The 25,905-nt window shown below is 39.6% G+C and overlaps 1 protein-coding gene and 1 long non-coding RNA gene across 7 annotated transcripts in view; one reads left to right on the forward strand and one right to left on the reverse strand.

The window, feature by feature from the left end:
* USF3 (upstream transcription factor family member 3) overlaps positions 1–16,534 on the reverse strand; it is a 47,510-nt gene extending 30,976 nt beyond the window's left edge. For all 3 annotated transcript variants that reach the window (XM_027522574.1, XM_027522385.1, XM_027522478.1), the window contains exon 1: positions 16,271–16,534. The gene's annotated coding sequence lies outside the window, so the exon portion shown is untranslated. The remainder of the gene's footprint in view (positions 1–16,270) is intronic.
* A 205-nt stretch (positions 16,535–16,739) lies between these two features.
* Positions 16,740–25,859, forward strand: LOC113880672. Of its 4 annotated transcripts, XR_003507819.1 has the most exons (4): positions 16,759–17,278; positions 17,514–17,592; positions 21,796–21,959; positions 23,399–23,519. It is a non-coding gene; the product is annotated as an uncharacterized LOC113880672 (long non-coding RNA). The 4 variants fall into 4 exon arrangements; XR_003507805.1 differs by lacking the exon at positions 23,399–23,519 and adding an exon at positions 25,148–25,859 and having other exon boundaries at positions 16,740–17,592; XR_003507808.1 differs by lacking the exon at positions 23,399–23,519 and adding an exon at positions 25,488–25,859 and having other exon boundaries at positions 16,761–17,592.
* Positions 25,860–25,905: the final 46 nt, after the last annotated feature.

The raw sequence follows: 25,905 nt of genomic DNA on the forward strand, positions 1-25,905 counted from the left end.
AGTCATCCCCAATTTTCCTAATATGGGAAAAATGTGAAACCACCACAAACAAGTACCAGCATTTAAGAGAAACTCAGTTTAAGTGTTCAGTGGCAAGTTGTGTTTTCTTCCCACTGAGAAGCAAATTAGTGGTAAAAGTTAATTTAAATTGTGTCTTTAGATACGATGAAGAGAAAAACCCAATTCTAACCACAAAAATTTCAAACTGGAATTAAAGTGTCTTAATTGAAAATATTTTATGGCACACTGCATGAACATTATTTGTCCATGAGTTGAGAAAAATCTTTTCAATCTCTGTGTTTGCTTCTGTTCTGCTACCATGGAATGCATTCCTAAACATTTTACAATTACTTAAAATGTCTGGACAAGTGGGTACATAGATATGCAGTTTTAAAATATGTTCCATTTCTTTATATGAGATCTATAATAAATCCATAGTCCTCTCCAATCAAAATGACTCATACTACTGAATATGATCCATGGAATTACAACACAATTAAGCATAAGTCCTGGTTTGGGTCACAGCCATTAAAATGTTAGGCCATGACAATGTTCTGTTCTGTTTTTCACTTAAAGTGGGCATTTTTCCATGTCGTTCAAAACTATGGTTACAGCATTTATGTTTAATATCTTGGATATATGTATTCTATCATCTTATTCATGCTTTGAGGCATCTTTGCCCTCTGTATTTTGCTAGATGAGCTATTATTTGTATTTATCACGTCCAGCATTTTAGATTAAGAAATTCCTACGTGGTCTACCTGATTCAACTCATTAAGTCTTTAAATCTGTATTAATAGTACAAAAATAGCACAGAGGTGGTTTTCATGTGCAAAAGAATCCTTCTATGCATGCGGTTGCAGCAGCTGCTTTCCATCTCGGTGGGAACTTGAGGAGCTGTTTATGAATGTGCTGTGTTGTCTTCTGCTTTGTGTAACTGTTATCAGAAATTCTAATTTCCTTTGCCATTAAAGAAATATTACAAAAAAAAAGAAATATTACAATTTAACAATGTTTGTTGGCTCCTTCCTCCTCAACATCATGCTGTGTGCCATCAGTCATGGAGGTTTCATAAATGCCCACCTTGAGATGCTATGACATATGTAAGAATATGAAATAATGAAGTCCTGCTTTCACTGTGCACTTGAGTGAAACAACACTTCAAGAAAAAGAAATAAGCCAAGGGTATAGTAATTTGCTCAGCATAGTTTTTATTTTTTTATTTTTAAGCTACACTTGTAACCTGTTTGTATAAAAAAATAATTTTTATTGAGATATAATTGACATATAACATTAATTTCAGGTATAAACATAATGATTTGATATTTGTCTGTATTACAAGATGCTCACTACAAGTCTAATTAACATTCATCACCACACACAATCACAAAATGTTTTTCCTGTGATGAGAACTTTTAACATCTACTCTCTTAGCAGTTTCCAAATATTCAATACAGTATTATTTTAAAAATCATTTTGAAGAGTCTAGAAATACATAAAGTTAAATGAAAAAGTTACTTAGCTCTACAACTGCACTCTTCAGGAATACCCACTGTAAACAGTTTGGCATTTTTTAGACCATTTCCTTGCTCTTGCCCATACAAAACTACAAAACTTCTGGCTCAGAAACTGTATCACAATTAAATTCAGAGAACTTCATGCTTTCAGGGTTTTTTTTTTTTAATTCAGTTGCAAAAAATAATTCTTGCTCTTTGTAAAATTTTAAACAGCACAGATATATGTATATAAAGTACCAATGCCCTTATACTTTTAACAATCTGGTAATATCAATTCCAAATATTTTTCCTATGTGAGTGAGTGCAAGTTGCTCAGTCGTGTCCGACTCTTTGTGATTCATCTCTAAGCAAATACTTACGCATATATTAGTAACTGTTAAACTAAATGAGAAGGACAAATAAAATGCAAGCAGTATAAAACACCTTCCTGTCCCAGTTCAAATCTCTGTTGGTGGGTGATTCTACTCCTTGGATAAAAATTAGGGCAGATGCCATGACTTTACTGGTCACAACTACATAATAAAAATCGTCTAGTCATTTCTAGTTACAAAACAATCCACTGGGAATACATCAGTACAGTTCCTTTATTGTGAATAATGCCTCCCACCACACAATCTCTTGCACTCTGCTCACCCCCCAACTTCTGTCTCTGTCCTTACAGCTCCCATCTCTTTCGCTGAGGTGTCTTTGTCCTGTCTGGAAGGCCTGTGGCTCAGTGCCCAGACCAACTCCCTCCTGACATAATATGGACCCACATCTGGTTCACAGAAACACATAACTCTTTAATGCAACAACTCCTAGAAATTTACCTACAAGTATATTCATGTATGTGCCGGCAGATATTCATTCAAGGATATTCAAGTAGCAAAAGACAAGGAAAGGCTCATCAAAAGAAAACTGATTAAATATATCACAGGATCATATAGAACCACCTGAAATTGCCCATATTTCATACTTTCTGCCTCTAGAAATGCAGTTTCAGGTGGTTCAACCTAATAGTTCCACCTGTACAATGCAGTTATATGTACTGATAGTCAAATATATGAATTTATGTATTTGTATGTGCTATATCGTATCTCCCCCAAATTCACATGTTGAAGTCCTAATGGCCAATACTTCAGAATGTGACTGTATTTGAAAACAGGACCTTGAAAGAGGTAGTTAAGTTAAAATGGTGTTGTTAGGATAGACCCTCACCCAAGATGACTGGTGTCCTCACAAGACAAGGAAATTAGAACACAGACCACAAAGACATAGAGTTGACCACGTGAGGACACAGTGGGAAAGCAACCACCTCCAAGCCAAGAAGAGGCTTCAGAAAAAGGTAAACCTGCTGATACCTTGATTCTGGACTTTGAGCCTCAGGAACTTTAAGAAAATTAATTTTTCTTATTTAAGCCCTTCAGCCTAGGTATTTTGTTGTGGCAGCCCTAGCAAATTAATTAATTAATGTATGTATGTATTTACAAATAAACTTGTATATATGTATCCTTAGGGATGGAGAGAAGAACATGTAAATGATGCACAGCTAGTCAATGATGCACAGAATTTCTCTGGAAGGACTGCACAAGGGAAATGGGAGACAGGATACATGGGATATTTCATATGCAATTTTAATTTTTGCCACATGTATGCATTATGAACTAATTTTTATCTTTCTAATAAATGCATTTAAGACTATAATATCTCCTCAAGGTACAACTTTGTCCATAGCCTGTAAATTTTGATATGTAGTGTTTTCAAGTTACTAATTCCTAAATAGTTTATATAGTTTCAGTTAAATTTTAAATAATTTTTAAAAATACTATCCAAATAAGGTGTTAGTCGCTCAGTCAGGTCTGACTCTTTGCTATACTGAAAAACAAAAAGACAAAAAAATTACCTCTAACCACATCCCTTTTTCCAAGGAAGAAAATTAAAGTCCCCAGTACAACCTATTCATTCTACCCTCTACCAACTGGTAATCAATTTGACATCAATTTTCTTGCTCTTTCCACAGGTGTACATTTACATATATATCTTATCATACGCACATAATTTTTTATAAAAATTTAATCATGTTCTATGTCACTCTGAAATATGCTTTATTTTAATTTAGAAATACACTATGGACATCTTTTTAATTTAACTTACTCTTTTTAATACCTGCATAGCATTGTGTAGCATGGATGAGCTATCATTTATTTAGCTGTTACCCATTGATTAACACTCTTTATCCTTCTTCCTTTTTTTATTTCTGGATTTTGTTTCACTTGGTTTGCTATTAAAAACAATGCTGACCAAAAAAAGGCTACAATCAACATCTTTTAAGTTTTTAAATTCAAAGCAACAAAAAAATATTATTATTGCTTAACCTGCATCTCCTTGAGGACTAGTGAGGCTGAATATCATTTCACATGTTATGAATCATTTATATTTATTTTTCCAGAATTTGCTTGTTTTTATTATCTGGAATTTTCCTTCCTTATAATTTCAACTTTTATACCCTCTTCAAACTGAGTTAAAGTAAAAAGCTTTCCAAGGAGTTATATTTCTTCTTTTTTGGTTCTCCTTTTGTTAAGAGTGTGTGTATGTGTGTGTGTGTGTGTGTGTGTGTGTGTGTGTCTGTATGTCTGTCTGTTTCCTTGCATTATGACTGGCAATAACTAATTTTTAATTTTCAGAATTTGAGATTTCCTGTGTAGCCCTGTTACATGACATATTTTTGTTATGTGTTAGATGAGTATTTGAGAAAAGTATGTATTTTTAGCTCCTTAGGTATATAAAGTTTTATCAATTATTTTTCAATTAAATGTTCGTTGTGTGGAATTAAACTTAGTCTGATAACAAATTATTATGCATTTTCTTCCATTCAACATTTGCCTGGAGTGTGTATGTGTTTATATTATTTTAATTTTTCTGCATTATTTTGTTCCTGTTTGTCTGAAATAACATAAATCTGAAGATTTGTTTCTATATAATTCAAGAGCCTTTAAAAAGAGAGAGAGAATATATTGCATTGCTACAATATTTTGCTTTTTTCTCTTCCCTCCTCCACTATCTTTTTACTTTTCCTTGGCTGATTTTTTGTTTTTCTTCATTTTCCTCAATATCGTCTTTCCTTTTATATCTATTCTATTCATAAATACCCTTAACAATTTTAAGAAACATACTGTATGGACACTTGTTATACATTTTCTCCTGTTCGTTTCATGAACTTCCTCGATTTTCACTGAAGTATGTTCCCCTCCCCAGCCCAGTCATTGCACTTCAGTAGTAGGCCTTGGCAGGTCTTGGCAAATCTTTTTTTTTCTGACTCGAATGGTCTCCAACTGATCCAATCAAAGCAAAGCTCAGGACTTTCCTTTGATGAAGCAGGTAGTTATACTCTCACTCCTTCCACTATAAAGAAAAAGGATGTGATTCCAAATACCGCACTTGCAGACATCTTCCAAAAGAGGGAAGCCAGTCTGAGGATGAAATTTACACACAAAGAAAAGCAAAGCTTAGAGAATAAAGCCAACAGCAGAGGAATCACATATCGATAACTTAAGATATACTAGTACTGAATTTAAATATATTTCCTTCATATTAAAGAACAGTATCTATAGTCTCTTCTATCAATACAGAAGTTGTGACATTAATTCTTACCCACCAAATGTCTACCATCTTCCCTCTGACAAAGACTTAACTGAAATTGTGCAGAACTTTAGCTTAAGGTGTTAGTTCTGCTTCTAGATATGTATTTCATGTCTAACAACTTAAAATTTTCTTCTTTGTTCTTCTGTACCATATTTCAGAAGAATTCCTTAGGTCTCATCTTCCAGTTCATTAATTCATTCAATCTATTACAACCATGCTGCTGTTCAATGTGCTATTAAATTTTTTTATCACAGAAAATATGTTTTCAACTTCCAAAAACTTTCTTGTTCTTATTTCTCTTTTATAGCGCCCCATTGCTATTTTATGGAAACTATATTCCCTAAAATCTTTGAGGATGTTTTAAAACAACAAATATTATCTATTATGTTCAATTTGTTTCCCCCAAAATCAATTCCTCTGTTTGTTCAGTTTGGTGTCCCTCTTTCACCCTCTTGATTTTCCTTAAATATTTAGTGAGTCTCAGTTAACTGAACTGATTGCTAAAGTTGGTTTCCCCAGCAAAGTGGTTCTCAGCTCTGGATGCACTGTAGAAATCACCTTTAAATTAAAAAAATGACCTAGGTGATTTTAATGGTCATCCACCTCTTAGAACCACTGCTTTAATACGTGTGAATATCACTCTTCTCTGCATCATGAACATGTATGCTGATAATGAGAGTTCTGCCTGCCAAGAGTGTCATACAGAGATGGAGGGGAGCAGCTAGGTGGGTAACTTGTGAAGAGAGGAGCACCACATTTCACAGTGGCAATTAGAAGTTCTCTGAGATATAATCCTGATTCTCTCTCTGGCCCTCAAGCCCAATGGGGATACACCTAATTTATATAAATAAGTTCTAGTAGGTTAGTTCAGAAGTAAACATTGTTATTAGCTATTCTAATTAGTCCTAATACAGTTACAAAATCTAGTAATTACCTTTTGACCGCTATTATCATCTGAATATTTGCATCCCCCCACCCCAACTCATATGTTGACCTCCTAATCCCTAAGGTGATGTCATTAAGAGGTGCAACCTTGAGAAGAATGAGACTGGTGCCCTTATGAAAGAAGGCCCAGAGAACTCGCTTGCCCCTTCCACCTTGTGAGGCTGCAGCAAGAAGGCAGTCTGAACCCGGAAAAAGGCCTTCACCAGAATCCAACCACGTTGGCACCCTGATCTGGACTCCCAGCCTCCAACACTGTGAGAAATGTTTCTGTTGTTTGTAAGTCATCCAGTCTACGGTATGTTGTTAAAACAACCAACATGGGCTAAGACAACCAACCTCAACTTTTCTGTCTCTGCGCTTTGGAGTTTTCCAGAATTGTATTGGGAAACTCACTTTTCTAGCTTTTCCCCCTTCAAGTCTATACTGGTTTGCAGACTTCTCAATGCTGTATGCTTTTATCATGAAACTGCTCCTATGTGCTTTTCATTTTTCATAAAGTCCTCAATGTTTCTGATCCTTAGATGACACCGTTCCCAGCTTTTCAACACTAATAAGGATGTGTTCTTTTTCTCCCATTTTTCTTATTCTTGGTGCTACTTAACTAGATTTTTTTTCATTATACACTAAAACATCCTTATATTAGACTACTCAAATCATTCTGAAGAATTTAAGTTGTAAAAGTAGTAGTCATCCCCACCAATTGTCCTCCTCAAATTTCTTGTTAACACTACTCAAGTAGTTACAGTAATGCTACTATATTTCCCTTCATAGTCTCTATGAAAGTGAATACTACTAAGTCGAGTCCGAACTCAAAGAGAGGGGAATAAATCTCCATCTCTTGGAGAAGACATATCTAAATACACGTTTTTCAGAATTCTTCTATGAAGGAGATTTCTCTCCTCTCTCTCAATTGTTTATTCAATCATTTACTTGTATCATTATGAACTCAGGATATTTATTTTATTCTTTGGGTCAAAATTTAATGCTATAGCTATTTTGTTGGTCAAACTGTTCAAACTTTGGCCATTGGGCACTCCAGTGTTCTTTTTCCATGCCCTTCCCCTTCCTCCTTTCCTGCTTTGTAGTACTTCCCTATTTTTTGGCACTGTATGATGCTCCAGACTCATCTTGTGACATACATCCTATTATTTTTCTGGAGAACCGTGAATAATATAGTGGATAATCAAGGAGTAAGCTGATAAAGGAATGAGTGACAGGGATAAAGTACAGGAACTTTTTAAAGCCCCTCAAATGCTTCTGAGACACAGCCACTGTAGTCAGTAACACAGATGCTCTCAAGGCCCCGGTACTTTTCACCTCATGTTAATGAATGAATGGTAGAGGGTAATGAGACTACCCTTTGATATCAGACCAAGGATCATATCTCAAAGTTGACATTCACTAGCTATTTGGTTTTTAAAATAAGTATTCAAGGGACTTCCTTGGTCCAGTGGTTAAGACTTCGTCCTTCCACTGCAGGGGGCACAGGTTGGATCCCTGGTGGGGTAACAAAGATCCCATGTGCTTTGTAGTGCAGCCAAAAAAAAAAAAGAGAGAGAAAAATTTAAGACTTCCCTGGTGGCCCAGTGGGTAAGACTCCATGATCCCAATGCAGGGGGCCACGGTTCGATCCCTGGTCAGGGAACTGGATCCCACAAGCCACAACTAAGAGTTGGTATGCTGCAACTAAAGATACCACATGCCACAACTATGATCCAGCGAAGCCAAAGAAATAAAAATTTAAATATGTAAAAATTAGTATTCATTGAAGTCTTAGCACCCTCAATTTAAAACTGGCAGATTATCACAAATCCCTCAAAGAACTGTTAAGAGTTTACATGATAACACGTGGAATAGATCAAGCAAAGTAATCTGGTACAGAGCAAGAGATCAAGACACCTTAATTGCCTTTCTTCCATTTTCCCCCTAATTCACTGGGAAGATAAAGGTCATCTGGTTCAAGTTCTAGATCCTACATTTATGTAACTAGATCCTACATTTATGTAACAAACCTCAATCTACACATCTGTCCGTTCAGCTTACCAGAGCATCCTAAAGCTAACTCCATCATCTGTGGAGAGAGATTCTATACTTCTTTCCTCTTTAGTAGTATCACTTCAGTTCAGTTCAGTTCAGTTCAGTCGCTCAGTTGTGTCCGACTCTTTGCGACCCCATGAATTGCAGCATGCCAAGCCTCCCTGTCCATCACCAACTCCCGGAGTTCACTCAAACTCTTATCCATCAAGTCGGTGATGCCATCCAGCCATCTCATCCTCTGTCGTCCCCTTCTCCTCCTGCCCCCAGTCCCTCCCAGCATCAGAGTCTTTTCTAATGAGTCAACTCTTAGCATGAGGTGGCCAAAGTACTAGAGTTTCAGCTTTAGCATCAGTACTTCCAAAGAACACCCAGGACTGATCTCCTTTAGAATGTACCGGTTGGATCTCCTTGCAGTCCAAGGGACTCTCAAGAGTCTTCTCCAACACCACAGTTCAAAAGCATCAATTCTTCAGTGCTTAGCTTTCTTCACAGTCCAACTCTCACATCCATATATGACCACTGGAAAAACTATAGCCTTGACTACACGGACCTTTGTTGGCAAAGTAATGTCTCTGCTTTTGAATATGCTATCTAGGTTGGTCATAACTTTCCTTCCAAGGAGTAAGCGTCTTTTAATTTCATGGCTGCAGTCACCATCTGCAGTGATTTTGGAGCTCCAAAAAATCAAGTCTGACACTGTTTCCACTGTTTCCCTAACTATTTGCCATGAAGTGATGGGACCAGATGCCATGATCTTCGTTTTCTGAATGTTGAGCTTTAAGCCAACTTTTTCACTCTCCTCTTCCATCAAGAGGCTTTTTAGTTCCTCTTCACTTTCTGCCATAAGGGTGGTGTCATCTGCATATCTGAGGTTACTGATATTTCTCCTGGCAATCTTGATTCCAGCTGGTGCTTCTTCCAGTCCAGCGTTTCTCATGATGTACTCTGCACAGAAGTTCAATAAGCAGGGTGACAATATACAACCTTGACGAACTCCTTTTCCTATTTGGAACCAATCTGTTGTTCCATGTCCAGTTCTAACTGTTGCTTCCTGACCTGCCTACAGGTTTCTCAAGAGACAGGTCAGGTGGTCTGGTATTCCCATCTCTTGAAGAATTTTCCACAGTCTATTGTGATCCACACAGTCAAAGGCTTTGGCATAGTCAATAAAGCAGAAATAGATGTTTTTCTGGAACTCTCTTGCTTTTTCCATGATCCAGCGGATGTTGCCAATTTGATCTCTGGTTCCTCTGCCTTTTCTAAAACCAGCTTGAACATCTGGAAGTTCACAGTTCATGTATTGTTGAAGCCTGGCTTGGAGAATTTTGAGCATTACTTTACTAGCGTGTGAGATGAGTGCAACTGTGTGGTAGCTTGAGCATTCTTTGGCATTGCCTTTCTTTGGGATTGGAATGAAAACTGACCTTTTTCCAGTCCTGTGGCCATTGCTGAGTTTTCCAAATTTGCTGGCATATTGAGTGCAGCACTTTCACGGCATCATCTTCCAGGATTTGAAATAGTTCAACTTTAGTACTATATTCCCTCCTTAACCATTTCTCTCTTGCTTCTTCATATTAAACAAGCATTTACTGCTTTTTCTATTTATCATTCTGTTTCTCTCCTCCTATTTCTATGAAACTACTCAGCTTTCTTTCACTGGCCAATCTCTTCTAAACTCCATGGTGGTATGCCTTCTGACTGCTCCTGCCCATCAAAACTACTTTCTTAGAGGTCAGGGACTATTTTTCAACAAGCCAGAGGCCTTCTCCTCTCTGCAGGATATGAGGTTGTTGACCTCTCCTTTTGCTTGAAATTCTCTCTCCCACACTGTTTTCCTCTCTCCAATTATGCATCATCTTTCTCTAACATGAATCCTGTCTTTCTCTCATTTTGACTTCCAAGGATGAATGTTTTTTCCTATTTGCTTTTTCCCTACAAAGTTTCAATTTCTTTCTGTATAAAAGCTGCTATGTTTTTATAGTACAGCTAACATTTCAATTCTGATCTTCTTATTCCAAATCTTTCGTTAGGCAAAACACTCTTCAGAACAATTTATTTCGAAGCAATAAACCAGAGTCTGTTTGCAACATGTCAAAATGGCCTTGCCTCTTAAGAGAACTACTTCCAATCTCCATTTTATCAACACCACCAAAATTTTAACCTGCTTTAAAGCCCAAAATGACCTTCAGATCTTCTCACTGAATCCTATCAATTTGTTTACAATGTTCATCTCCTAATGTTTGTTACCGCCGTAGAGTAGTCTCCGTTTTACACAGGTCTGGGACTTAACGGTCTTTTGCTCCCAGTCTTTCCCTATCCTTCAGTGGTTTTATACTCCAATGTCTGTTGCACTGCAACCCATCATGTGCCTGCCTCTCCTGCTCCAGAGTCAACAGTACCATTTCCCCATATCTACTGCATCAAATCCAAACTCTTGGGTCCTGCCTTTCCTGACCCTACTTCACACTGCCGTCTTTTCTGGCCAGGCTTGCTCATCCACATCTCCTAGTATAACACACAGAGGAGCAGGGTTATACATTTGATCACGTCATCAACTCTTCCCTCCTCCCCACTTCACATAGGTTCTTCCCTGTGCTCCTTACCAGTTAGTTTACTTTTTGCTAAGTTTATACTATTTTCCCACTGGCATAACCTCTCCGTTTTACTCTGCTTATCCAAACCGGATTAACTCTTTAAAGCCCAGTGAAATCTGTCTTCTTCTATAAAACCTTCCCTAATATTTCCAGCTAACATTTCACCTTCTACCTTTATTCTGGACTCTATCACTCCCACTTCTTAGCAATCTTGTTACAAAAATATATCTTATCTTTCATATATTATTAATCTCTTCTTCTTTACTAGTGCTTTAACATTAAATACATTCATTCTTTCCCATTTAAAAGTTTTTAAAATTCTTTTTTATCTTTCTGACCTTGCCACAGATTCTAGGTATTCCTATTCTTTTCTCCCTCCTCACCATCAGGCTCCTTGAACAAGCAGTTTATACTCAGGGTCCCTTCTTCCTCACTTGCTATTTGCTCTTCAACTCCCTGTTATCTGGCTTTTATTCCAAAAACTGTTTACATCAAGCTCACACATTAAGACCTCCACATGGCCAAATCCTATGAACTCTGTAGGAAATGTCTTGTTTGGGGCCTTCTGGCAATACCACCTCACTTGTCCTTTGAAGAGCTTCTCTGTCTCGCTACTGAGGTCTGATATGACTATTAAAAGTGGGTTCACCCCTGGGATGGGCATGGGGCTGACCAACAGGAGTGCAAGGAGGGCAACTGGCTGAGGCTGAGTTAGCCCCATAGGCCCATGTGATCCTAGAAGCTGCTTCCTCTGGTCTTCCCAAGGCTTCATTATTTGACTTTCCTTCCACTTCTGTGTGCTTACCCAGTATCTATCCATAAATCCCCCTTTTCCACTTAAGTTAGCCAAAAGCAATTTCTGTTGCTCACAACCAAACAGAAATTTATACTGCAACTGAAGTAGAGGTAGAAGTGGTACCTCTCATGGTTACAGGCTTCCCTGGTGGCTCATAGGTTAAAAGCGTTTGCCTGCAATGCAGGAGATGGGTTCGATCCCTGGGTCGGGAAGATCCCCTGGAGAATGAGATGGCAACCCACTCCAGTATTCTTGCCTGGAGAATCCCACGGACGGAGGAGCCTGGTGGGCTACAGTCCATGGGGTCGCAAAGAGTCGGACATGATTGAGCGACTTCACTTTCACTTTCTCATGGTTACACTACAAATTTCTTCTCCCTGTCCCCTTCACTATGGATATCTGCTGCTCAAGAAATTATAGTAGCTAAAGGGAGAATGTTTTTGCCAAGGGACCCAATAATGGCTTCATTAATTTGGAGGGAAGACTGTCTGAGGCTCCTCGTGCAGCCAGCTAATAGACAAAAGGGAAGTCACAAGGAGCACAGGTGGGAACTGACTGACCCTGGAGGTACCGCTTTTCACTAACACTGGCAGCGAAGTCACCACGCTACTGCCACATCACACAGACAAGGTCTGTGAGGGCTCAGATCTCTCAGGAAGAAGAGTTTGCAAACCACACGTGTCTGACTCAAAGTCCATGCCCTTTAACATACCACTTTTCCACCACAACAATCTACTTGCAGCTCCTTAATCAAGAAAAGCCCTCTCTCATTTCCATGCCTTTGTACCTGTCACTCCACAAAGTGTTAAGAGGAAATACACTCTACATTTTTATTGGGTATTCCCAGTAGATTATACACTTCTAAATGGTAGAAACCAAAGCTTCCACATTTGTATCCTTAACAATTAGTACTCAGTATGGGGGTGATAAATGTCGATTGAAAGAATATCTGGTCTTTCTCTTAATTTTCCATGGTATTCATCACTGCAACATCAATTTTGAGTACATATTTTAAATTAGCTAATGAATACTGTGTTCAGTCCCTTATTTGATATGATGTTCCCCAATCCTCCGAATAAGTCTAAAAATGTCTTAAGAGCTGAGTCCAGACCATTTACTACTTTTATATTCTCTTTAATACCTAAGAGTATTGGGCACATGGTAAACACTCAATAAATACTTCATGAACTGAATTAAAAACCCAGTATTAGCACATTAATAGGAACAACTTATCATCCCCTACTGATCTAATTAAAAGATCTGGCCTTCTAAAGTAGTGCAATTGTACCCATATGGAAAACTTAATGAGAAAAAGAAAAATTATCTAATTGGACAGTTAACAGCTTTTCTTTTAGCATTACACAAATATTTTATGGATAACAAGAGTCAACTTCCAGAGTTCAAAGACTCAAAGTATATATCTCCACGCATATTGGAAGGAAGATTATATGTTTAAGGGATCCATCATAACCACAATTACTTAAATTCCATTAATCCTTAACAAATCCATAATAGTAGTATAGGACATAAAGAATATTTAATGGTGAAATCAATTAATGCCAAATCAACCTATGCTAAAGATGCATATGGCTATCTTCACATAATATATAACACAACAGTCATTTACTCATTTAACAAACATTTTTTGAATGCCTACTAATAATTAGTGCTACTTTAGGTCCCAAAAGTACAAAGATGAGAGAACACAGTTGCTATGTTGGTGGGGTTCTATCTCTACCATGTTGCAATGGTATGCAAGAATACAGTGTGAATTATACCTTCTGGAGCCCTCAATGTGGATGCTCCAGGGGTAGCAGGCTCATAGAGAAGGTGGATAAACACATACTCAGGGGCAATGTGATTGGTGTTAACAGAGAAATAAGTACAAGCTGTTATTGGGACCACAGAAGAGAAAAAATCAACTTACTGAAGAAGTCAGGAAAAGACATGGAAGAAACTGACATACATGAATTCTGATGTGAATTAAGGTGTGAGGAAGGTACCAACACAGAAACGTTCAGAATGGAATCAAACCGGAAACTACGGCTGCAAGCTGCATTGGGGAGGTTTCAAAGCAAATCAATCTGACTCAAAGCAAACTGCTGTAGAAGAGCAAACAATAAAACACTCCTTGTCATCAAGTTTAAGAATAATGAAACACAAACACAAAAGAAGTTTAACTACCAGATGATATAAGCATAAAGGGAGTCTCTTAATCAATATGTGGCTGAAAAGTTCAAAGGGAGCCAATCACTAAAGAATTAGAGAGGGCTGTCCAGGAAAACCTTCATTAAAGTAGAGTCAGAACTACGGTCACTGGAGAGGGAGCTCAGGGGGGCATCCCTATGCTGAGAAAGACCAACATCACTAACAAAAGCCAGGATCTGAACTGCTGATGTGTGGGACCACTAGGAGGCTCATGTTGGGAAGCAGTGGGGGGAAAGCTGGACAAGTGAGTGCAGGCCTGATTTAGAAGAGCCTACAACACAAGTATATTAGATTGGACACTTTTTAGACACATAGTAGTTCTCAACCCTTAATGCTAAATGGAAACACCTGGGGCCCTTTAAAGACTACACCTATGGCTGAGGTTCACCCCATGTCAAAAGTAAGAGAATCTCTGACACAAGCAGCCTGGGTATTAAAATGTAAAAGCACATAAAATGATTCTACTATACAGTCCAGACTGAGAACCACTGGGTCCGAGGGTAGAAAGGTAAGGCATGACAGATATGGTTAAGACCCAAGTTGGAAGCTTCCCTGGTGGTCCAGGGGTTAAGAATCCACCTGCCAGTGCAGGGAACATAGGTTTGATCTCTGGTCTGGGAAGACCCCACACGCCTCGGAGGAACTAAGCCAATGCACCACAGCTATGGAAGATCACGCACCCCAGAGCCCACGCTCTGCAACAAGAGAAGCCACCACAATGAGAAGCCCAGGCACCCCAGCAAAGAGTAGCCCCCCACTAGCCACAACTAGAGTAAGTCTGTGCGCAATGAAGACCTACCACAGCTAAAAAATAAAATAAATAAATAAATCTTAAAAAAAAAAAAAAAAGACCCAAGTTTGATTTAGTCCCTGTTTATAAGCTACAGTTTCGAGCTGACTGCCTGTTGAAGCTTATCTAATGAGTTAAACGTTCTGTTTTCTTAGAGCTTCTTTTCTCTTGTTGACAATGCTAAACTCTGAAAAAAGCCCATCAATTTCTCTTACCTGACTGTTTCACTGACTGCACCATCGGCAACTTTAGAATTTTATTTCCACGTTGTCCCACAGACAACTAACTTAGAAAGTAATTATTCCAGGGACTTCCCTGGCGGTCCAGTGGTTGACTCCACACATCCAATGCAAGGGGCATGAGTCTGACCCCTGGTTGGGGTTGGGGAACTAGGATCCCACATACTACACGGAACATTAAAAAAAAAAAAAAAGAATTTTAAGTAATTATTTCAATCCTATGCTGCCCTTAAATCGCTACAATGGGGTGCTTTTATACTAAGGAATGTTCTGGGCTGCAGGCTTGTCTGGACTTTACAAAACGTTTAAATATATAGAGAATGTAATACCTGTGTATAAAAAAACTCATACTGCTTAGATTAGAGCAAAATATGAGAGTAAGTTCTTCTTTACACTGTTCCTGAGACCAGGTACTTTTCCTGGTTTCAGAAGTGCAATGATTACAAGGTATTTTGCTTATTTTGTAACAAATACTTTTAAAGTACTTCATTAAAAAAGGAGAAACAATAAATGTATCCCATATAGCTACTCTGTACTATATTAAATATGTGTGCTGTGTAGGAGGAAAAAGTCAAGGTGATTAGAGTGTGTGCCAGCCTGTTGATCCTTCAAAAAGCAGGTTTGCTTTTTCGCTTGCTTGGTTTTTTTAAGAAAAAGCAAAGGTACAAACATGCTTCAGAATCCATGTTACTTACAGAAATGTTTATTCAAGAAATCTGTACTTTGTTAATAAGTAAGCAACTGTCCTTTTTTATGCAAACTTAAGTTAACCACAATTGTCTAGTGTGGTGTTAGGTCAATATATCTACTATTGGCAGTAAAAATTGCATGAGAACGGAAGTTTAAAGTCTATAGCTGGGATCATACATATAGGTTTATGTTTAGGTTTATAGTTAATAAATCCGAAGGATCATACTCCAATGTAACAGGGAGGCGGGGGGGTGGGGGGAAGGGGGCCGTGAGTTTGGGAGAACCGCTCCAATTCAGAACGGAAAAGAAAGGCTTCTAAAAAGACCTGCAAGCCTAACTCTACTACATAGAAGTGAGAGTTAAAAAGCAAGTCACATGAGTCTGACCACTGGGTCCGAAGGAAATTCAGAAGGCAAGGAAAGAAGAGGGAATGAAGGAGACAGAAAAAGGTGAAGGAGGCGGGCAAAGGCCATCCAGTGTGAACCTGGATGCCCAGTTCTTTATGCACCCGGGGCAGCGTGGAGCCCTTCTCGCCCCGCGCGCATCTGGGGGCCGGGGCGCAGCGCGAGCCCCCCACGGGCCTGGCACCAGAGGGCGCGGGGCGCCGAGAGGTCGGGCAGAAGAGGGGTGCGCGCGCCTTCCGTGCTCGCGGCCCCCAGGTTCCGCAAGCAGGGGTCCCCAGGAAGAAGACACACTCTGAGCAGCCCTAGCCTCCGGGACCTGGGAAGGGGTGGGTGGAGCAGAGCCCGGAGCCGCCCCCCGGAGCCGCCCCCGCAGCCCCGGCCCCCGCCCCGCGCCCCGGCTGTCAGCGGCCCCCTCCCTCAGTCACTCACCCGCGGGCTGCGTGGTCTCGGCCGCGGCGGCGGCGGCAGCGGCGACCCCAGCCTGGGTCATGATCCCAAGCGGGTTCCGCAGGGGTGTCCGACCGCCCGGGCCAATCTCTCCGTCCGCGGCCGCCGCCTGCTTCTCTGGGGCTGGGGGAGCGCGGGCCCAGGCCCTCCTCTCCCCCCGCCCCCGCCGCCTCTTCTAGCGGCCACCGCCGCCACTGCGAGCCCGAGCCCTCAAGGCCGGAGACCCGGCGGCAGCGCGGCCTCAACTTTCCCAGCCCCCCTCCCCCCCGCCCCTCCCCGGCCCTCCCCGCCCCTCCCGCGGCCGCCGCTTGGCTAGCGAACAGCCTACCCTGGGTGCCCCGCGGTCCCGCCCCTTCCACTGAGCTCACCAATTCTAACCCGGAGAGGCGCAGTGATAGCCAATCAGAGCCCGAGACGCCGTTGCGCTATCTAGGGGGCGGGAGAAGGTGGAGGGAAAACCAAAGAGTGAACGGGCCTCGGGCGGCCCAATGAGGAGGGCCGGGGGTGGGTGCGGAGGTGTGCAAGTTGAGTTGAAGGAACAGGAAATATTCTTAAAGGTAGAGTGATGGGCAGGACCGAAAGCCAGTAGATGAATGGGAAAGAGGTGGGCCTGGTTCCTTAAAGGGGACGCCTTGAGAACCTAGCAAAAGAGGTGTTTGAAGAAACTTCTTTGTATCCTGTTCTCTGTTCTGCTTTTACACGTCTTTTGTAGGAGTTTGAAAGTGGAAAAACTAGAAAGAAAGAGCACACGGAAGGCTTTCAAGAACGATTAGAGAGATCCTCTTATCCTAGAGGGCAGGAAGGCGGGATGAAGCTCTGTAATAGAAGGTGAGGAAGAATAAAAAAGAATGCAGACGTCTCCGGGTGCCATTTCACTGGAAGACCATTGCCGACCTGACGCTGCTCGAATTTGTTGGTTGCGATCATCTATCATTTTCATTTGCCCCAAAGGCGGTTTCCTGCGAGCTGGAGATGACCGTGTTAAGAAAGGTCCTGGGGGGCTCCTAATTAGGGGAAGCGAGTATGTGGCACTGGGGGATGGATTTGGAACTTCCGGCTTGGGTTCCTAGATACCTAGATCTGGAAGGTACAGAGCCGTGGGTGATAGCATGGAGACCAGGGTCTGCTAATTCCAAGATGGGAATTTGGGGCCCTGGAACCGTGGTCACAACTCCGTCTTCCTGGTTTCACTTCCTATTTCATAACCCCTCCTCTTCTGAAACAGGTGTCCTCCACCTAGTGGAGCGCTTCCACCTCCAGGTTTGGAAATGTCCCAGATCTTAGACGTCCGGGGACTAGACCAGGTAACTTCCAGAAGGTGCACACGGGGCATGGCATGGTGGGAATTGCTTGAGCCTGTGTACAGAGGAAGCTGAACTTGTGTTGGGAAAAGGTGTAAAGTTAAACAGTAACCGCACCAGCAGTTTAAAAGCTATGATGAAACGAATACAAGGCTTTTAGTGTTATTTCTAAACTATGGCACTGTGAACAGTCTGGAAATTTTCTTTAACTTTTGCATCTCAGCGTATGAATTTCTAGTTAGCCTCTGAATACATTTAGCACACCCAAATCAAAGCTGCAGATAAGAACGACCCTAGGATTCAGAGCCTAATAGTAATGCTAATAGAGCACCTCCATGAAATTGTTTAGCATTAGTATGTCCAGCTGTAGCAAATAATTTCCATTGTGATCAGAATATAATGTATTCTGTTTAAAAATTATTCCAGTAATAAATATAATCTCTAGGGTATGTATGATTTTCTAAGAAAATACAATGCATCGAGTCTAAAGTAAAGTAACAAATAGTTTTGTTTGTTCAGAAAACAGACGTTAAGAGTTTCTTTGGATCACCATTGGAATACACATGAATACCTTTCTGGCACAATGTAGAAGTGTTAACAGAAATTTCTGTTTTATAAAATGTGGGGAGAGGGATAAATTGGGAATTTGAGATTAACAGATACAAACTGCTACAAATAAAATAAACAATAAGGACCTACTGTATACCACAGGGAGCTATATTCAATATCTTGTAATAACCTATAGTGGAAAAGAACCCAAATCACTTTGCTGTACACCTGCAACATTGTAAATTAGCTATGCTTCAAAAAAATTAAAAAGTAACACAACAACAAAAAGTTCTAAATGTTTGCTTTTTAATTTAATTCTCATTCCTGACTGAAGCCCAAATCCCAATCATAGATCTTTTCGTTGACTTTGCCAATTCAACGTTGGTTTATTGCTCTACATATGAGAGGATGACATCAAATAATGGCACCACTCCTATTTCAGGCTAGCTGCCATGTGCTTATAGTGCCGTGTTTTTGTTTTTGTTTTTTTTTAAGTTGCTCAGTCCTGTCCCACTCTTTGGGACCTCATGGACTATACAGTCCATGGAATTCTCCAGGCTAGAATACTGGAGTGGGTAGCCCTTCCTTTCTCCAGGGAATCTTCCCAACTCAGGGATCAAATCCAGGTCTCCCGCATTTCAGGCGGATTCTTGACTAGCTGAGCCACAAGGGAAGCCCCGTACACTGATAATAAAATACGGTGGTCCAGTGACACTGATCCCTTTGCCTCCAGGCCAAGTCCATTGTATACAGGGCTCAAGTAAATCTGATTTTCACCCACATACTTAAGATCCTTCACAAGCCCCTTGCTTGTATCCCCAGTTTCATTTCCTGACATCCCTTTTTTCTCCTGTTCCTGGGGATGAATGACTATAGAGAGGGGCGCCGACATCCGTAGGGAGGGGGGCGTCTCTGAGTTCTGCTTTACTGAACCCTTCCCTGCTCCCCGAGTAGGGGACTGCGCAGACTGTGCCTACTTATGGGGGACCGTTGAGTGCAGAGCTTGGTGGGGCACCAGAATCGGGTGGCGGGGCGGGGCACGAGAACGGGGTCGGGGGGTGGGGGACTTGCGCGCATCCCTCTTCTCTCCAACCTCTGGGCGCCCTATATCCCAGGATGCCCCCGACCCTTGGGGAGCTCCCGCTACGCCCTACCCCCACCCCCGCTCCAAATGCGCGGCGGGCGGCGAGAGAGGCTCCAAGCTGGCATTTTCTTTTAAGAAGCTTTCAGAAATGAATGGCAACGGTATATGCGAACCATCCATTGTTTTCCAAAACGGTCGTAGTATTTCTCATTGTCAGCAGAAATATAGGCGGATTCCAGGTACTCCTCCTCATCGCCAACCCTTGATATAGTCAGCCTTTTTCATTCTAGCCCACATAGTGAGTATGAGGTAGTCTCTCATGATTTTAACTTGCACTTCTCTTATTACTACTGGTGTTGAGCATATGTTCTATGTTTATTGGACATATGCACATCATCTTTGGTAAAATGTTCAATTCTTTAGCCCATTTTAAAAGCAGGATGTGGGTGGCTCAGACAGTGAAGAATCCACCAGCAATGCAGGAGACACCGGAGACGCAGGTTTATTTTAATTCCTGGGTGGGGAAGATCTCCTGGAGAAGGGAATGGCAACCCACTCCAGTATTCTTGCCTGAAGAATTCCATCCATTGGGTCGCAAAGAATCGGACATGACTGAGCCTCTAACACTAACACTGTCTTATTATTGCGTTGTAAAAGGTTTTTTACGTTCTGGATAAATGTTCTCAGATAAATGTTGTGCAGATATTCTCACCTATTCTGTACCTTAAAAGCAACAAACAAAATTGCTTTCTTGAGGTATGATTGATCTTCAATAAACTGAACGTTTGAAATGTACAACATGACAGATTTTGACATTTGCAAGCAGCTGTGAAACCATCTCCAAAATCAAAACTGAACATGTATGTCCTGCCCTGTCTCCTTCATTTCCCTTTATTCACTTGCCCTCATCCTGTTCTCCAGGCAACCACTGATCTGCTGTCACTATACATTTTTTTCATTTTCTAGAATTTTATATAAATGGAATCTATTTATATTCAATTTTGTCTGTGTCTTCTTTCATTCAGCATAGGTAGGGGGAGATTAATCCACCTCGTTGTGTGTATCAATAATCCATTAACTTTTGTTGCTAAGTAGTATTCCATTATATGGATATATCATGTATATTCATGTTGGTGGACAGTTGGACTGTTTGCAGTTTTTGACTATTACAAATAAAGATGCTAGAACAGTTGTGGACAAATCTTTATATGGACATTTGCTTTCATTTTCCTTGGGTAATAACTGGGTAAATATCCAGAGGAATGGCCAAGTTAGATGCTAAGTGTACCTTAAAAAAAAAACCTGCCAAATAATTTCCCAAAGCTATACTAATTTATATTCTCACTAGTACAATTTGGGGATCTGAAATGTACCATATCAACACTTAATAAATCTTTTAAAATTTTAATTATTAAAATAGGTAGTATTTCATTGTGACCTTAATTTGCATTTCCATAATAACTAATGATATTGAGCATTTTTCATATACTTACTAACCATTTGTATATCTTTTGTGAAGCTTTTTAATCTTTTGCCCATTTTTATTGGGTTATTTATTGAGTTTTAAGAGTTCTGGATTCTGGACACATATCTTTTATCAGATATGTGATATACAATATAATCTCCCAGTTCTGGATTGTCTTTTCATTCTTTTAACTGTGTTTTTCAAATAGTTGTTCTTAAAATCCAGTCTATCAATTATGTCTGAGTCATGCTTATGGGGTCATATCTAAGAAGTCTTTGACTAACACAAGTTCACATAGATTTTTCTATTTTTCTTCTAGTAGTTTTACAATTTCATGTTTTATATTTAGATCTACAGCAGACTTTAATTGTTGTATATTCAGAAGTATGATAAAAAAATCCTTTTGTATGAAGAATATGGATTATATTTTTACATCAAGGAATCCCAATTTTTCAAGCACCAATTGTAAAGACCATCCTTCCTCCACTTGGTTGTCTTTGAATCTTGGGCAAAATCAACGTATGTGTGGTTCTTATTTCTGAACTCTATTCTGTTCCATTGATCTATTTGTTGATCTTGACACCAATACCAGACTGTTTTAATCACTGCAGCTTTTTAAGTCTTGAAGTCAGGTAGTGTAAGTCCTCCAATTGTTTTGTTATTAAAAATTTAACTATTCTAGGTCATTTGCATTTTCATATAGACTTAAGCTTGTCAAGTTAAGGGGTAGAAAAAGCTTGCTAAAATCCTGAGTGGGATTTATAATTCAATTTGGAGAGAAATTGTAACTAATATTTGGATGAATGTATTCTCTCTCCATTTATTTGGGTCTTTTAAATTTTTCTGAGGGTATTTTATAGCTTTCTGTATACAGGTCTTGCATATATTTTGCTAAACTTGTCTCTAAATATCTCATATATTTATGCTATTGTAAATGTTATTTATGAACTTAAATTTCTAATTTTATTAGCTGGAAATACAATGGATATTTGTATTCTGTGGACCTATTACACTCATTATTAGTCCTAGTATTTTTATTAATAATTAGCACTTTCTACTTTGTATTAACTACAAATGACAATTTTCTTTCTTTCTATCCAAATTGCAGGCTTATTCAGTTTTTATATTTTGGCTGCCCCATAAGGCATGTGGGATCTTAGCTTCCCAACCAGGGATCAAACCCACATTCTCTCCACTGGCAGCACGTAAGTCTTAATCAATGGACCATCATTGGATTGGCAAGGGCTTTCAGAGCAGTACTATACAGAAGTGGTGAGTCATCCTTGTCTTCTTCACAAGCTTAAGTATAAAGCATCCAGTTTTTTACCCAGTTTGGTGAGCTCTGTCAATTTTATTTTTTCAAAGAAGTAGCTTTTCGTTTTAATTCTCCTACTGTTTTCAATTTTATGGGTTTCTGCCCTTTTTTATTTCCTTCCTTCAACTTACTTTAGTTGGCTCTTCTTTTTCTAGTTTCTTAAGGTAAAAGCTTAGATCTTTGATTCAAGATCTCATATACAAACAAGGATTTACCATATAGCACAGGGAATTATATTCAATATCTTGTAACAACCTAAAATAATATATATATTTATATACACACACTTTATCACATACCCGAAACTAACAAAGTATTGTAAATCAACTATAATGGCAAACAAGAACTCATATACACATTTAGTGCTATGAATTATCTTTTAAGCATTTTAATCCTACAGCATTGACATATTTTCGTTTTCCTTTTTTTTTCTAACTTTTCTTGCAATTCCTTTTTTAGACCCAAGTTATTTAGAAGAATGTTTAATTTCCAAATATTGGTGGGGGGCGGGGCAGGTTTTCCAGACTTATTTCTTGTTATGTTCTGGTGTAGGTTAAAGGACATAGTTTGCACAGTATAGATCCTCTTTATAATATTCTCTGTCATATCATTTACCAATAGTTCAAAATCACCAAAAAAAAATTTTTTTTTAAATATTTGGCTGCACTGGGTCTTAGCTGTGGGATGTGGGATAGATTAAACCCAGGCCCCCTGCAGTGGGAGCTTGGAGTCTTAGCTACTTGACCACCAGGGAAGTCCCCCAAATCACCAATTTTAGTTGTGAACTTGTCTGTTTTGTGTGTTTTTTCTTCATGTATTCTGAAGTTGTTATTAGATTCATATTCATTGAAGACTCTGTTCTCTTGGTAGACTCCTTTATCATAAATATCCCTCTTTACCCCTAGAAATATATTTTGTTCCAAAATCTACTTTGGTATTAGCCACTCCAATGTTGCTTTTATTAAGTGTTTACCTTGTCTTTTCCATCTCTTCTGGTTCACTTGTGTTTAGTGAACCCATGCCCACTGAATTAACCACTGGACCACCAGGGAAGGCCCTATACAGTAAGCTTCATAGGACCATCATATATAAAATATAACTTTCACTAATCTCCCTCCTTTATGATAACTGTGAATGGGTTAATATTTCATTATCTAGTTGACAAGTGCGGATTATGTTCCTAATATTTGTGTTTCACTTTTATTAAACTTAGTTGGTTCTGTATTGAAATACTGTTGAGATAACTTGGGCTATTAAGATGACCAGGGCAGGGCCATGCCTATCTTTTCCACTGTGGTACTGTCAGGGCCTCAGACATTGGGGGTACATTCTTTGACCATGCCTCTGTAATAAGCCTTTTAAGTTACAAGAATTTTTTTTTTTTAATAATTTTAAGGACTGGCAATAATCCAGGAACCATGCTCTAAATTTGTCCAAGGAGCTACCTCAGATATGCAGATGACACCCTTATGGCAGAAAGCAAAGAGGAACTAAAGAGCCTCTTGATGAAAGTGAGAGGAGAGGGAAAAAGTTGACTTAAAGCTCAATATTCAGAAAACTAAGATCATGGCATCCAGTCCCATCACTTCATGGCAAATAGATGGAGAAACAGTGGCAGACTTTATCTTTTGGGGCTCTAAAATCACTGCAGATGGTGACTGCAGCCATGAAATTAAAAGATGCTTACTCCTTGGAAGAAAAGTTATTACCAACCTAGACAGCATATTAAAAAGCAGAGACATTACTTTGCCAACAAAGGTTCATCTAGTCAAGGCTATGGTTTTTCCAGTAGTCACGTATGGATGTGAGAGTGGACCATAAAGCTGAGTGCCTAAGAACTGATGCTTTTGAACTATGGTGTTAGAGAAGACTCTTGAGAGTCCCTTGGACTGCAAGGAGAGCCAAGCAGTCCATCCTAAAGGAAATCATTTGAAGGACTGATATTGAAGGACTGAATATTCATTTGAAGGACTGATATTGAAGCCAAACTCCAATACTTTGGCTACCTGATGCGAAGAACTGACTCATTGGAAAAGACCCTGATGCTGGGAAGATTGAGAAAGGGACAGGAGGAGAAAGGGACGACAAAGGATGAGATGGTTGGATGACATCACCAAGTAAACTCCGGGATTTGATGATGGACAGGGAGGCCTGGTGTGCTGCAGTCCATGGCGTTGCAAAGAGTCAGACACAACTGAGCGACTGAACTGACATCAATGAAAGGCAGCTAACTTTCTCACAATGGAAGATGGTTAAGGAGAAAGTCATGAAAGTTTTATAGCAGCTTTTAGGTTGCTATAATAAAGTTCTCATCTTACCAGATTTTACTCTTCTGAATACTAATTATTTCAAGTTGTGTATTCAAATTTCACCTGCATAAGCAGTTTTACTTGTAGTACCTATTTTTAGTACAATAGTTTTATTTCATTTTAGTATATGGATTACTAGTGACAAACATGATTCAATATTGTTCAAATCTTTACAGAGAATTTTTGATATTGCCAATATGGTTTCTAAAAGATGAACTAGATGGGCTCAGAAGTTTGGTCAAGGCAACAAAAACATTAGTCATTTTCTTGACGCTACAGCCATTTAATGTAACGTGATTTAAATTATAATTGAAATTGGAAGTGCTAGTTGCTCGGTCGTATCCAACTCTTTGCAACCCCAGAGACTGTAGCCACCAGGCTCCTGTCCATGGATTTCTTCAGGCAAGGTACTGGAGTGGGTTGCCACTTCCTTCTCCAAGGGATCTTCCCAACCCAGGGATGAAACCTGGGTGTCCTGCTTTGCACGCAGGTGCTTTAAGGTCTGAGCTGCCAGGGAAGGGGAGAATTAATTTATACTTACATTCCTTTAAAAAGGATGTCTTGAGTTTTTGAAGACAGTAATAAGAATTAAAAACTTGGATAAAGTTCAGGTATGTGGAAGTTTTCAGCTTATCAGGAATATCTAATTCAAAGTTCACTAACACCAAATATCCCCACCCAATAGACTATTTTCCCAAATGCTGGGTTTAAGCTTCATCACAAATTAATATAAAACAGGCTGTATGTCTTTGACATTTAAATTCTAGGTAGTGATTGATTCATTTTAACTTTATGCTCCCAATGACTGATTTTAGATTTTTATCAAACTGCTTTAGAGAACTGAAAAGGTTGAGCACTTCTGCCCCAGACTTCACGTTTCTCCACGTCCCATCAAGGTAACTACACCTACATTTAAGAATCTGACTCACGCCTTTCTCTATATGGCTATGTTACTTGATTGTATCTTGAACTAGGACTAAATTCCTATATATAGCATGGCATTGTAGATAAGTCCAAGTCAGGACTCTCTTCTATATGGCTTATTATATCTGAAAAGTTCTTAAAGGCTCACCACTTCCACTCATCATCACAGTACTCAATTTCTCAGGAATGTTCAAATTATACAGCTAGAGAAGTTAGAATCATGTAAGAGTATGGCTTCTGCTTACTCTCCAGGATCACTCGCTCTGGGGCCAAGTCTGCTGCCAGCTGTCATTCAGGAGGTGCTGTGGAGACACCCACATAGTAAGGAACTGAATCCCTCCAACAGCCACGTGAGTCAGCCATCTCCAAAGTAGCTTCTCCAGGCCTGGATGATAGTACTGTAACCCGATGAGACCTTAAGCCAGAATCGTTCAACTAAGCTGCCCTTGGATTCCTGACTCAGAAACTGTGGGTGATGATGCATGTTCATTGTTTGAAGCCACATTTTTAAAGAAAAAAATGTGAATATAAGTTATCTCTAGTCGATGAACACTGCTAATTAAATCACAGCCTAAAGTGTCTAGTGTTTAACAATTGCATTCAAAATATAGCAGCATTAAGACAGCCCTTTGGATCTTACTGTTTTCTCTCATTGGGACTGAACTGCAGA

Source organism: Bos indicus x Bos taurus, chromosome 1 (assembly GCF_003369695.1).
Source record: "Bos indicus x Bos taurus breed Angus x Brahman F1 hybrid chromosome 1, Bos_hybrid_MaternalHap_v2.0, whole genome shotgun sequence".
Lineage (NCBI taxonomy): Eukaryota > Metazoa > Chordata > Mammalia > Artiodactyla > Bovidae > Bos > Bos indicus x Bos taurus.